The 14,253-nt window shown below is 29.5% G+C and overlaps 1 long non-coding RNA gene across 1 annotated transcript; it reads right to left on the reverse strand.

Annotated features, from left to right (window-relative positions):
* Window positions 1-12,632: 12,632 nt before the first annotated feature.
* LOC105126732 (uncharacterized) lies at window positions 12,633-13,335 on the reverse strand. Its single transcript, XR_842473.1, has 2 exons — window positions 13,074-13,335; window positions 12,633-12,925 (listed from the first exon to the last, which is right to left on the reverse strand). It is a non-coding gene; the product is annotated as an uncharacterized LOC105126732 (long non-coding RNA).
* Between the last annotated feature and the right edge of the window lie 918 nt (window positions 13,336-14,253).

Below are 14,253 nucleotides of genomic sequence, written 5' to 3' on the forward strand. Positions count from 1 at the left end.
GTGCAACCCGCCTATCAAGATGTTTTGAATTTATTTTATTTAAAAATTATTTTTTTTATATATTTAAATTATTTTAGTAAAATAATATCAAAAATAATTTTTAATATATATATATATATATTATTTAGATATATTTGAAAAATATTTTTAAAAACAACATTATCCTATTCTATTTTAAACTCGTGATAAGCATCCCTCGGCGTGCATCAAAAACCAGCCGAACAATGAGGTCAAAGTATGTGTACTTTTCTTTATGATAAATTCATGGCTTATGGAAATGATGATTGTTAGAAAGATTTGGAAGTCATCGGTGATAAACTCGAAGAAGGATGATTAAAACTCTTCTATTCATCTAATTTTGTTATATAAAATAAATAAAATTTAATCAAAGTCAGGGAGCAAAAACTCCAAAACTCTACAGAGAATATCTTTAGCCTATTTAGAAGTATTATTATAATTATTTTTTAAAATATTTTTATGTTACCTGCATCCTAATATTATTATTTTTTATTTTTAAAAAAATATTTTTAAGATTATCACACCACTTTAAAATATATAAAAAAATAAATTTTAATAATTTTTTTTTAAAAGGATGTCCTCGAGCTGTCGTTATCGGTATGAAATTTCTCCGTCAGTCGCCACGAAAGCCCCTTCCCCCTTCCTACTGCCATTATATGAGAATGATAATTGCAATATTTCTATGCCCCGCCACCCGGATTCCTGTCCAAGCGAGCATCTTTTATTTGGTGTCCACAGTTGACCTCTCTAGTCAACTCCAGATCCCAATTATTTTATGTGCATCTCCAACCATGCAATCCTGCGACGGGATTTTCTTCATTTCATATTAAAAAATTCATTTGCAGACAAGCAAATAATGCTGCATTTGCATCGATCTCTCTCTCTCTCTCTCTCTCTCTTGCTTTTTTGTTAACAGTTTGATTAGGGATCTAAGAGCACCTGTAACCCATCCAATTATTTAAAATAAAAAATATTTTTTATTTTTAAAAATTATTTTTGATATTAACACTTTAAAACAATCTAAAAACATTTAAAAAATATTTAAAATCTTAAAAAAACACAATTTAAATCATATTTTTAGATAAGTATAGCTTCAAACTAATTATTTTGCACGTCAAAATCAGATCCCTCGTAGTCAAGTCTTCAACTAACAATTAGGGGTACTCATTGGTTCAAGTAATTAGGTTTGGATAAAAAAATTAAATTCAACCAAATTTTCTATTCTAAAACTTTGAATGGAAGTGAACCAAATGAGATAATCTAATCTTGGATTGGTTTAATATTTTTGAAACCAAAAAAATCCAATTTAATTCATAGACCTTTTTAGATAGGCTATTTTTAACATGTTCTGATTTAACAGGGCTTTAATTTGTGATAAGTTTTTAGTTATAATAATCCTTTTGATTTGATTTGTTTTTTTAATTTTTGTCACTCATTTTTTTATTAAATTGAGTTTATCTGGGATATTTAAATATTTAGCACTGTTCCCCCTGTAAACAGTAATAAAATGTCCTTTCTTTCTATTGCTGTAACAGCAGCTAGTTTTCTCGGCCCATGAAGCCGGCATGGATTTGTGATTTTGCTTTTGTCTTCAAGGAAGAAGGAAGCTCATTAGCTCCCACTTTGATTTGATTTTATTTATCTGTCACTTCTCCCAAAACCAGCATGCCCTTGCTGGGTTCTTTGAAGGTATTGATAGATTTTATGGGAAAGAAACAGTACGACGAATCCTGAAAGCTTATCACAATAGCCGTCGAGTTAAAACTTTGTGCAACTTTTGCTTCCGTCGTCTACTTTTTCAATTTAATACAGCCTCATACGTCAAAGGACATCCCAATCAACAGTAGCAAAATGGCAGAATACACATTGTGGGTTGGTATGTTTTTTAGTGGTTTTGACGAGGTTTATTGCTTTTAATTTTCATCAGTGGCTTCCCGTGAATTGGAGTCGCCAAATAAATTTTTCTGTGTTCATTGAATAAGTTGTTGTATTTTATTCATTATTTTAAAATTTATTTTTAAAAAATAAATATGTTTAGAAGAGAGAAAAGTAATAAATAGAAATATTATTATCAATTTTAGTGGGTTGTATATTTCTTTTTTTCTTTGTTTTTTTTTTTAAAGGTGAAATCTCTAATTTTCTTATATTCATATTTCAAACACGTTATTTTTTTTTTATTTGGATAAATTACTAGGTTTATTATACATGATTGAAAAGCTTAAGATATCTAGTTTTTTAAATTAACTTCAATTAAAATTTTTTTGGATATATTACAAACAATGCATAAATATCTAATTTGACAGATTTGATAAGATTTATTAAATAAATTCAACCCTCTTAAATAATATGTTTTCAAACTTCATTTGACCTGAAAATTTACCACAACATATTTTCATATATTTAGTATTTTTCTGTAAAATTGTAATTCAATTCGATTATGGATTTGAGAGATATGCTCAATCTTGTAAAATTAATCAATAGATATTTTAATGTCAAATTCGAACCTGATTAAGTTCATATCATAAATTTAGTAAACTTATAAAATTAAATTGAGTTTACTGATTTTACACAAGTTAAATATGATTTTATTAATTTTCAAGTTTTTAGTTTGATTTTACATGTTAAATACATGTTAACTCGTAAAATTGAACCGAGTTTTCTAATTTTATACAAATCAAACTCAATTTTATTGGTTTTTAAGTTTTTAATTTAATTTTACATCATAGATATATGTTGACTCGTAAAATTATATAATTTCATGAATCAACTCATAAATTTAATAATAATTATTATGACTTCTTGTATGGTCCTAAACATCCTTCATTTTTGTGTAGCTTGTGTTACCTCTCAAGCCCTCGTGAAATCCTAGAAGTCCTTTATTTTTGTATGGTTGGAAAAAAAATTGATATATTCTAAAAGTTATATATTTAATATATTTTGAAAGTTGTATTTTTCATAAATTATTTTTCTAAAAGTAGCCTATAAAGTACATCTTAATTAGTAAAATTTTAATTAAATTAAAAATTATAATCTAAATAAAAAAAATAATTTAAAATCAATAAGGAATATAAAGAGTCATGAAATAGTAGCTATCATATCTAATTTGGAGTTAAAAATGAAAACAATTGGCACGCTCATCGCTCCTAGATAATTAGACCTTGAAATTAATCTATAAAAATCTTTGCCTGATTCAACAAGTATTCTACTCGTACAAGATATTTTAAACCCTAAGAAATATTAATATTTAAATAAATAATACAAAAATAATAATTGTATTATTGTAATAACAATAATAAAGAAGTTGGTGAGGGTGAAACAAATAAATAAGCAGAAAACAGCCCCCCTTGTTTGTACACATTATGTTTTATAATTACTGAACACTTAAAATTCAAGAATTTCGGAAGCGTGTGGATGCTAATCCGCCGAGTTCAGTACAAGTATGAATTGAGTTCAAAATGGTCTGAATTCCGACTACTTTGGTTCCACTTTTTGTTTGGCGTTTTTGGATTTATTATTAGACTTTTTACCGGTAACTATAATGACAAACAACTAAGAATGTGAATCACCTCCCCAAAGTCTACAAGAGGGCCATCATGTAGTATATATACTGTTAGTATTGTCTATGATGCGACTATCTTTGAATGCAATGATTATATATATAAAAAGAGATTAAAAACTTAATCTCAGCACTAAAATAATTAATTATAATAAACAATATCAATTCAATTACAACTTAATTAAATAATATAGTTAAATATCTAACAAATTAACTCATTCATAGGCCTACATTATTAGAACCACGGGCATATCATCATTATGCATCATAAACAATCTCATTTTTTTCTATTGCATTGTCCGAATATTGGACCTCCCTGACCTCATCAAGTGAAGAATGAAACAATAAGAACCAAGTATTAAGAGCGTTGCATACAAAATCGTCGGTAACATCACAAATTGCAGTCGTAGCTCTCCAATCCTTGTGCATTAAAAAATTCACCTAATATATTAAAAAAATAGTATTGTCATTTATAAGATATAGATAAGAGTTTTATCATGTTTAAAAAAACTAATCGATGCATATCAATCATATCTTGGTGAATGAAGCTCAAAATTATCTGGATTACATAATGGCTGACAAAGAGTGTAACATGGATGTCTTATAATATGCGTGGTGTTATGAATCATCTTGTTATGTTTATGTACTATGTCATGTAGAGATTTAATTCAATAGGCAAATACGGTTATGTAAATATATGATATCTCCTCACATGCCATAAATTGACATATTTTACATTTAAAAAAAATTTCATAGAAAATTTAAATTTAATAATACGTTCGTAATTATTATTAAAGAGCTTTAATTGAAAGTCTTCTTTTCGTAACCATGTTGAGCATTTGATTTCTCCAAACATTAAGATAACCGATGTGAAGATTCTCCCATGACCAAAACTTCATATTCACAATAAAAAAATTAGTAAATATTTAGATTTAAAATATTTAATGGAATATAATATGAATTTATACATGTAGAAATAATAAACATCCACCGATTTATTTCCCGTTTGACATAGATGTGGAAAAGCTGATAGTACAGATATGCAAGCATCACCAAGCACAAAAAAGTTTTCTAGTAGTGGCAAACTAATATGGAACTTCATTGCCTATCAGATTAGTAAATATCATGGCCCCAAATATATGCATCATAGATGCTCTAGCATAATAATGCAATACAATCTTTGTAGCGTTCTTTGGTAGGGTTTTTTTTTTCCAATCATGTCACCCTAATATAATTCTTTTTATATCTCTTAGGGGGGGACACTCATCCTAATAGTCAAAGACATAAATCATATTTGTTGAAAGTTGTGAGGCCTATAATAAGAATTTCATCTATCGAAAGGTTGATTTGTATGACATCTTATAAAGTCGGTGTCATCTCTCTAACACGAAAATACCATTAACATGATAGTTCATACTTACATGTGACTGCATATAAGTTATAGTTGAACGTTGCACTCTGTATTGAAGTGAATACCGTTTAAGCCTAAATTTGTCTAACCTCCAACTTAGTATTTAAGCCTAAATTTCTTTGACTTAAAGCCCAATCAAATCTCATCACATGAGTAGAACCACTAGTATCTTCAATTTTAGGAATAAGGGATCTCATTGTTTGGTTTATTAGCTCATCCTACCCATCTTTCTCAACTACATTAGCATAATAATCATCTTTCTCATCACTCAATTCAGATTCATCATAACAATACGAAGTCGTTATCATATCCAATCGAGGTTTCATATACACCATTTAATGAACTAATGTCAGGTTATTGCATCACCAACATATTTGTTGCATTTGATGATTTTATGGCTATTTAACTATAACTTGGGATTTGAGTCGACTCCAAACTAAAAAAAATTTCTACTTTAAGTTTTCTACTCAGGTAAGGCTTTAATATTTGCAACTCAATTACGATGATTAGCCTAACCATTTTATTAAAACTTATATCATCGGTAATAGGCACACAAGCATAATGATTTAAATGACCTCCACTTAACATCCTCTAAGTAATATCAACACCAGATTCGACCAAATTCCATCCAATTCCTTAACACACTAAATTTTTAAATTTATCAAATGAATTGTCTAATCTCAAGCTATATAACTCAACACTTCCTTCATGGTAAATGATACCATTATTGCTATTGACACGACTAAAAGATTGATGTCTTCTTCCAAATGCGGGAGTGTCGAAGTAATAAATAACCCGGCAAGACCGGGGTCGAACCACAAGGAGGTTAATTATACAAATTATAAATAATAATAATACAACAACAATAACAATAACAATAATAACAATAACAACAACAACAACAACAACAACAACAACAATAATAATAATAATAATAATAATAATAATAATAAAGAAAAGAAGGAGAAGAAGATGAGAACTTTGAGATGAAATATTAATGTAAGGATTAAACAATGGTAATAACAAATGTCAAGGTTAGAGGATCCACTAATGGTATGTCAAACAAGTATAGTATAAACTCTTAGTATTCAATTGGAAACCACACACAAAGGAGGTTCCAATCAAATTATATATTGTTAATATGATTATATTAGTCATCTTATTCGATTAATGCTAATACTTATAAATCTCGTCAAGCATTCATGATTATAACTTATGTTAACAACAAATCAAGTTCCTTTCATAGCTCAGGTGTCGGTTATACCATATAGTATGGGCTATGAAAGTGTTAAGTATTTGTAGTACCAAGTGTTATACAACATAAATGAAGATTAGTCATTTGACAAGCAAAGTATTAAAGAGTGAACAAGATAACAAATAAAAAACATGTTAGTATCAAACATGTAAGTCCATATTAGGTTTACACTATACTTATTCTTACACCATTAGTGTAACCTTTTCACCTTGACATAATAAACTTAGCTAAACATAATGAAAGAAAGAAAAATAAATAAACAAAATAAGAACATAAATAAGATAAAAGTTAACTAAGTAAGTGAAAGGAAATGAAAGGTATAAACTTGATATTAATGAAAGTAAACATAAGCATTACAAAAAAATACAAAGAGAGAAAGCAAGAGCATGATCTTGATCTGGAAACCAAGATGCTTAAATGCATGGCAAATGCCTCCTTTTATAGGCCAAAATTGAAAACTATTGATTTGATGACTAATTGATGAGTGGGTGACCAACTTTTGACTTAGTGATAATCCTTATCGTTTCTTTTCTGCCCAAAACTTCATTGATAACGTCAAAATTGGAGCCACTTGAAAACATGAGAGTTGTAGGAAATTGTCTCAACTTTCTTGTGTAAACAATTCAGCTCATTTAGACTTCTAGAACTCCAGATATAGGCCAAACACTGAACAGTGCTCGGGCTGGAAGACAGATTCGGGCTTATTTGTTGTTGCTACAATTTGGACTTGAAAATGACCTTTTTAGATCTTGAGCTCCATATGAAAGTTGTAGGCATATGTCTTACCTTTCCATCCATATAAATTGAACCTAAATCTGAGATCTACAACTCTAGATATGACTCAATTACCGAACAGTGTTTCGGTATGGACTGTACCGACATCTCTTTTCTAAGTTTGGGCATCTCTTTGCCCTTGCAATTTAAGTTCTTAAAGTCATCAATCAATCCTTTTATTTATGTGATAGGTCTGCATTTAAAATGAACATTTACCACAAATTAAAGGTATCTTATATTATCAGATATATTATTATAAAACATGCTTTAGTTAAGGAGTTATTGATACTTCAAGTGCAAAATGATAATATAAAACCATGATAAAAATGCACTTTTAAGTACTAATCAGATATTGATGATTTTACCACTATAATAACATAAAATTCCCACTATAAAAGACATGTTCTGTCAAAATCACAACAAAACACAATGCTAATTTGTCAATATAGAAAATTATTCAAGTTACATTAAAAAAACTTTAAAATAACAAAAATCATAATCTAAACCTTAAAACCAAAACACTAAAATAATCAACACAACATAACTCATCAATTTTTCTTACCAAATAAGGTAATGTATATATTTAGCTAACTAATTTTATATCTAATTAATCTCAAATTATGATTCAATTAGGAAAATCAACAAAAATCTTAACCTAAACCTTAAAACCCTTATCCTAAAAAAATTATAAATTAGCTAAGTAAAATAACAAATTAATAAAGTGAAAGATGAATATACCTCAAATTGGTTAAATAGGGCACTTGTGGGTGGTGGCGATGTCGATAGTAGTGATAGTAAGGAGAGATTGATGGTTTTCATGAGTGGATGGATAAAGAGAGAACTGACAACTACAAAAAAAAAAAAAAGTGAGGTCTATCGTAAGGAAGTGATATAAATGATCTTTTTATAGTGGAGAGAGAGATCAACTGACTTGAGTTAAGAGCGATAGTGAAAAGAGGGAGAAGCAGAGCTAGAAAGAAGTGAAGGGATAAAAAAAAAGAGAGGAAATCATCATTAAAATAATTAAAAGGGTAGTTGTGAATGCATTGTATGCGCAATCTACAAGTGATGCATTTATTATATGCACAACCAGTTTTTGCACATGTAACCGTGTATATAGTAAAAGTGCAACCTATACGTTCCATATATACTACATATACTATTATTGTTTTTGTGCCACAGTGAGAGTTATTTTTTTAACTGTGCGAGTTAGAGAAATAAGTTTGTTCACTATGCTAATATGGAAAAAGAAACTCTAACAAAAGATAGTTTTAGTTTAATTATTTTGGTCTACAAATTTAGTTTGATATTCATGTTGAAAATATATATATATATGTAACTTTATTTTATATTAGTTGTATTAGTCTAGATACATCATTTTGACCAATTTATTGTTTTATGTTGGAATAGAATGGATAATAGAGGGACATAACCATGCAAATATGAATGGAATACAAAGAAATTACTAGATTATTGATTCGTGTTGTGTTGTGGGCCTGATTATTTTTTTGTCTAATATAAAAATTTATTTAGGTGTTGCTAACATTTTTTTTCTAGTAGAGTTATTTTCTTTAAATCATGTAAGGGTTGAAATAATGTGACTTGGTCACCTTGGCGGGCCCAAAAACAACCTGAACAACCAATAAAAATATAGTTTAACTAAAAAAATTATTCTTGATGACATTTTTTTTTCAAAAATTTTAAACGGCAACATATTGGATTTATTTGAGTTTAGCTTGTCAAAATCGCAATCCTAGTCATAAGATTATGATAATCTATATAGAAAAAAATTAAAAAAATAATAAAATCTAATTCTCAATAAACTCAATGTTAAAAGATAAGATAAAAAAATCAATTAAAAAAATATCTCAAAAAACAACTCCAGTCAACTAAGTTAATTTATTAAACCTATGACTCGGGTCATAGGTATAAAATAACTTTATAAATAAAACAAGTCAAAACAAATTATAAAACTCAAGTCTTAATCAAACCAATATTGAAAGATGAAATTAAAAAAAAAATCAATTACAAACATATATAAAAATTATCCAAGTTGACCTAGGTTAATCGACCACGTCCATTGTACAAGTCATAAGATTGAGATAAACTTATAGAAAGCGATAAAAAACTACCTTAAGTCAACCTAGACTAACCCACTAAACCCGCGACCTTTGTCATGAGGTTGAGATAAACTTAGAGAAAGCACATCAAAATAAATTATAAAGCACAATTCTCAATTAACTCAATATTTAAAAATGAAATTGGTAAAATAATTAATTTAAACAATAAAATATTATTTAAATAAATAGTGCTTTGTAGAGTAGTACACAATGAAAATAAGCCTCATGAATAACTTTGTATAAATAAAATCAAAACAAATCATAACATTAAAAAATAAAATATTGAATAATAAAATTAAAAAAAATAACTGAATGAATAATGATTTATGATATTTTTCAATGATAAAATCACTATCTTTTTAGTGATTTGTTAATTTTTTTAGAAACATTAAATAAACATGTAAAATTAAAATTATTAGAAAAACTAATATTAATTGATGTGCAAATTAATTTGAAGACGCATATGAAAGGGTTGCCCAGATTCTTAGTTATGAAAACTATATACAAGTAATAACCATGAAATTAATGAGGGGCAAAAATAATTTGGCAGTTATAGCCTTCGTAAATTCGTGTTTCTAGAACCAGTTGAACAATTTGGTCACAATATGTGTGCTTCATTGATGATAAATTCGTGACACTAGCCTTACGATGATATGATGTGAGTTGGATTTTAATTTAATCTATAATGTGAAAGAACAAGACCCAAATGTTTATTAATATAAGGGTATTATTTACGTACAAGACACAAATGTTTATTAATATAAGGGTATTATTTACGTACAAGACACAAATGTTTATTAATATAAGGGTATTATTTACGTTTAATGAAATGAATTAAGAATATTTAAATATATAAATTAAAAAATAATTATTAATACTAATTAAATATTAAAATAAAAAACTAATTTTCTTAATAAAAAGTAAAAGAGTTGATATTAAAATACACGTGGATGTGCTTTTTTGGCATTAATAAATGACAACTATTGCGAGGTAAATTTTTCGCTCTGTGAATAAAATTGTGCAGCAACCTAGTACTTTACTAGACTCAGCTTTTTTTCGCCAATTCTATTTGTGTTTATCTAGTAATTAAGTGTTACCCTTGCTCAAAATGTTTCCTCACTTTTCCAAAGTTAAAAGACAAGTAGAATATATAAGTAGATTGTACAATACAAAGCATACCGAAAATACAAGAAGAACTTTCAACCTTTATTTATCTCGTCAACAAAAGAATACACAATATGTGCTATGCACAGAATTCACATGTTACACAACAAAGCTTACACCTGTTATTTCCTCTCTATACATCCTATATACAATTAAGAGTATCAACAACTATTTATAGCCAAGTATGTGAGCTGCAATACACACTTATTATTTTTATTTTTTCAGGATATAGTGGGGGTATTTTCTCTCCTATGATCTTTGTGATTTTAATGACCTATTTTCCATTAAGTAGTGAATAGTTATTGCCTATTATCCCATGATTTAGTAGCTTGTAGAACAATCCTCTAAGTAGCCTCCATGTTCTGCCCCATGATTCCATAATCTAGGAAGTTCATAATAGCTATTAACCTATATTTTTCATGTCCACCTAGCAACTCCAATTATCAATTATTGTTGTGTCAGTTGTTGAGTCACTCATATATTTTGGATAATTATTCATCCAAGTTTTAGATCGTGACAAGTGACAAGTTAAACCCATAATTTGGATAAACTATTATGCGCCGTAGAATTTACATCTGTATGCAGTCTGCTAATTCATGTGCTGCTGAATTCATATTTGAATGCAGATTGCCAATGCTTATCAAATTTTGCTACAGTCCTATTCTTGTCAGTATATATCCCTGATGAGTTTTCCTACTTAGCCTTAACATTCCATCATCTTGCTTATATTCGTTAATAATCTATGCTGCCTATTTTTTTTTAACAAACCTATAGCTGCAAAAATCCGTGCTGCTTTTTTATCCCACTGTTAGCATGATTGCCAGAATGTTTAAGCACTATTTTGGACAGTTTGTTCACACGTGACACTGTTACAGCAATACTGTTTCCACTAAACTTCACTTAAAATGCGAGGACCAAATAAAAAATAAAAAAACTGCTCCATTTATGTGAACAGTTCAGTTTACTGGAAAACCACCCAAATCGTACAAGCGTACTGTATAATTAACATTGAAAAGATGATCGTCGGAATCATTTGAAGTCATCGGCGGTAAATTCGCAGAAAAATAATTAAAATGCTTCTGTTTATAAAAAAGAAATAATAATAATAAAACGTGATCATGGTCACGGTAACTTAGAGTCAGGGAAGCAAAACCCACAAAATACTTAAAGGCGACCTCAGCCTGTCGTCCTCGGTGTCAGTTTTTCCCTTCACTCTGCTCGAAACCCCCTCTCTGCCATTGCATGAATAATAAATATGAAGGTAATGTGACCTGTTATCCTTATCCTTTGCCCCCTCCATCAGGTAACCTTCATCTCTATTTTGTTAGCACAGATGACCACTAGAGTCAACTCCCTCAACCATGAAAATTATGCGCCATTATTCTATGAACATCTCTAATCATGCAATCAAGCGACGAGGGTTTCATTAATTCATATAAAAAATTATTTGCAGACAACCAAATAAGGGTGAGCATCGGCTCAAACAGTTCGATTTGAATAGAGACAGATTGTCCTTTCCTTTCATAAATGTGAGAGTAGTTTTCTCTCCTACAAGCCGGCATGGACTCTGTGATTTCCCTTTTGTCTTCAAGGAACAAGGAAACGTAGACGGAAGCTCACACTTTGATTTTATTTATCTGTCACAACTCACAAAATTACTATACCCTTGTTGGGCTCTTAAGAGGCCTTGATTTAGCGTAAATTCGTGTTTCTGGAACCAGGTGAACAATTTGGTCAAAATATGTGCGCTTCCTTGATGATAAATTCATGACACTAGCCTTACGATGTTATGATGTGAGTTGGATTTTAATTTAATTTATAATGTGAAAGAACAAGACACCCATGTTTATTAATATAAGGGTATTGTTTACGTTTAATTAAATAAATTAAAAATATATAAATTAAAAAATAATTATTTATTCTAATTAAATATTAAAATAAAAAACTAATTTTCTTAATAAAAAGTAAAAGAGTTGATATTAATTAAAATTTAAAAAAAATATTCAAAAATTAAAAAAAAAAAATTAGACTGCTATCCTAGAGCGGTCAAGCCTACACGCATGGCAAAGCATGAGAAATTCCATGTCCATGTAGCTGGCGGACTAATTTTCATTGAAGGAGTTGTTTGCTCCACTTTTTTATTTATTTATTTTTAAATGACTTTTTGTACATGACAAGAATTGTTTTTAAACCGATCTCATAACCAATTAAGTATAATAATAAGATCATGGATTAGATAAAGTGAATCGGGTTAACTCCGGTCAACTCAAAAAAAAAATATTTAAGCATACGTCGCTGAAACGTGAATCAAATTAACTCTTTAACACACAAACCCAACCAATCAAAAAAAAAAAATCTTCTTGACCTGTTGGCACCATTTAGCAAGGACATTGAGTCTAAGCATGCGCTGTTGAGTGTGAACCCAGTACTTCAAAAGACTAATCTTCTTGTCAGAATCAGGTTGTGGGTGGATTTGGATTTGTCCACCCATTCTTTCAAAGAAAGAAATGAAGCCTCGGCAGCTCGAATCACGAGAATTGAGAATTCCACAGTTTGTTGCCCTAACTCAGCCATTCCAGATCTTCAAGAGTGAGGGCTTTATTTCTTCTTTTGGTTTATTACTGGATCTGCGTATTAAAATTACTGTTATAAAGGCATAATAGAAGAAGCTAGGGTTTTTGGAGACATAAACAGAAGAATAGGTTTTGTTTTCTTTTACTTTTGTGTTCTGTGTTATTTTTTAGGTTTCGGAAGGAGAGAGAGATGGAGACTTACCTGGTATGGCTTGCGTGTGGCTTAAATTGCTCTGCAACTGATATGGCTGCTGTGAACTTCGAAGACAGGCGGGGATTTAGGTTTTCTGCTAAAGCCAAAAACGACGTTGTTTATATATATATAATAGTCTGGTCCGGATTTACTCGGGTCGATCGGTCCCGGGATTGACTGCGTTTTTTCAAGTTAATTTTTTGACTGGTTTTTTCGTTAACTTATCCGGATTTCAGTTCGGATCAGCAAGGTTTTCAATCAACCTATCTAAATCGGATTTTAAAACTAAATTTTTAAAAATTAAAAATTAAAAAAATAGTTTTGAAATCTCAAAACTCATTTTAAATTATTTTTTATTTGAAAACATCTTAAAAATACTGTAATAACATCTGTAAACTCATGTTTAACTCTAAAATACCCTTGGATGACTCTAAATAAAAAACCATAATTAAATGAATTAAAAAAACTTGAAGGACGTAGATCTACTTAAAATGCGAGGACCAAATGAAAAAAAAAAAGAAAAAAAGAAAAAAAGAGACTGCGTCATTGACTTGAACATGGCATATGTGAACAGTTCAGTTTGCTGTAAAACCAACCCAATCGTACAATTTTACTGTATAATTAATATAGAAAAGATGATCGTCGGAATGATTTGAAGTCATCGGCGATAAATTGAAAGAAAAATAATTAAAATGCTTCTATTTATAAAAAATAAATAAAACTTGATCATGGTCACGGTAACTTGGAGTCATGGAAGCAAAACCCACAAAATACTTAAAGTCGACCTCAACCTGTCGTCCTCGGTGTCAGTTTTTCCCTTCACTCTCCTCGAAACCCACTCTCTGCCATTATATATGAATAAATATGAACGTGACGTGACCTGTTATCCTTATCTTTTGCCCCCTCCATCAGGAAACCTTCATCTTTATTTTGTGAGCACAGTTGACCACTAGAGTCAACTCCTTCAACCGAAAATTAAGCGCCATTATTTTATGAACACCTCTAGCCATGCAATGAAGCAACGAGGATTTCATTAATTCATATAAAAAATTATTTGCAGACAACCAAAAAAGGGTGAGCATCGGCTCAAACAGTTCGATTTGAATAGAGACAGATTGTCCTTTCCTTTCATTTCTGTGAGAGTCGTTTTCTCTCCTACAAGACGGCATGGACTCGTGATTTCCCTTTT

This window comes from Populus euphratica, unplaced genomic scaffold (assembly GCF_000495115.2).
Source record: "Populus euphratica unplaced genomic scaffold, PopEup_1.0 scaffold30.1, whole genome shotgun sequence".
Classification (NCBI taxonomy): Eukaryota; Viridiplantae; Streptophyta; class Magnoliopsida; order Malpighiales; family Salicaceae; genus Populus; species Populus euphratica.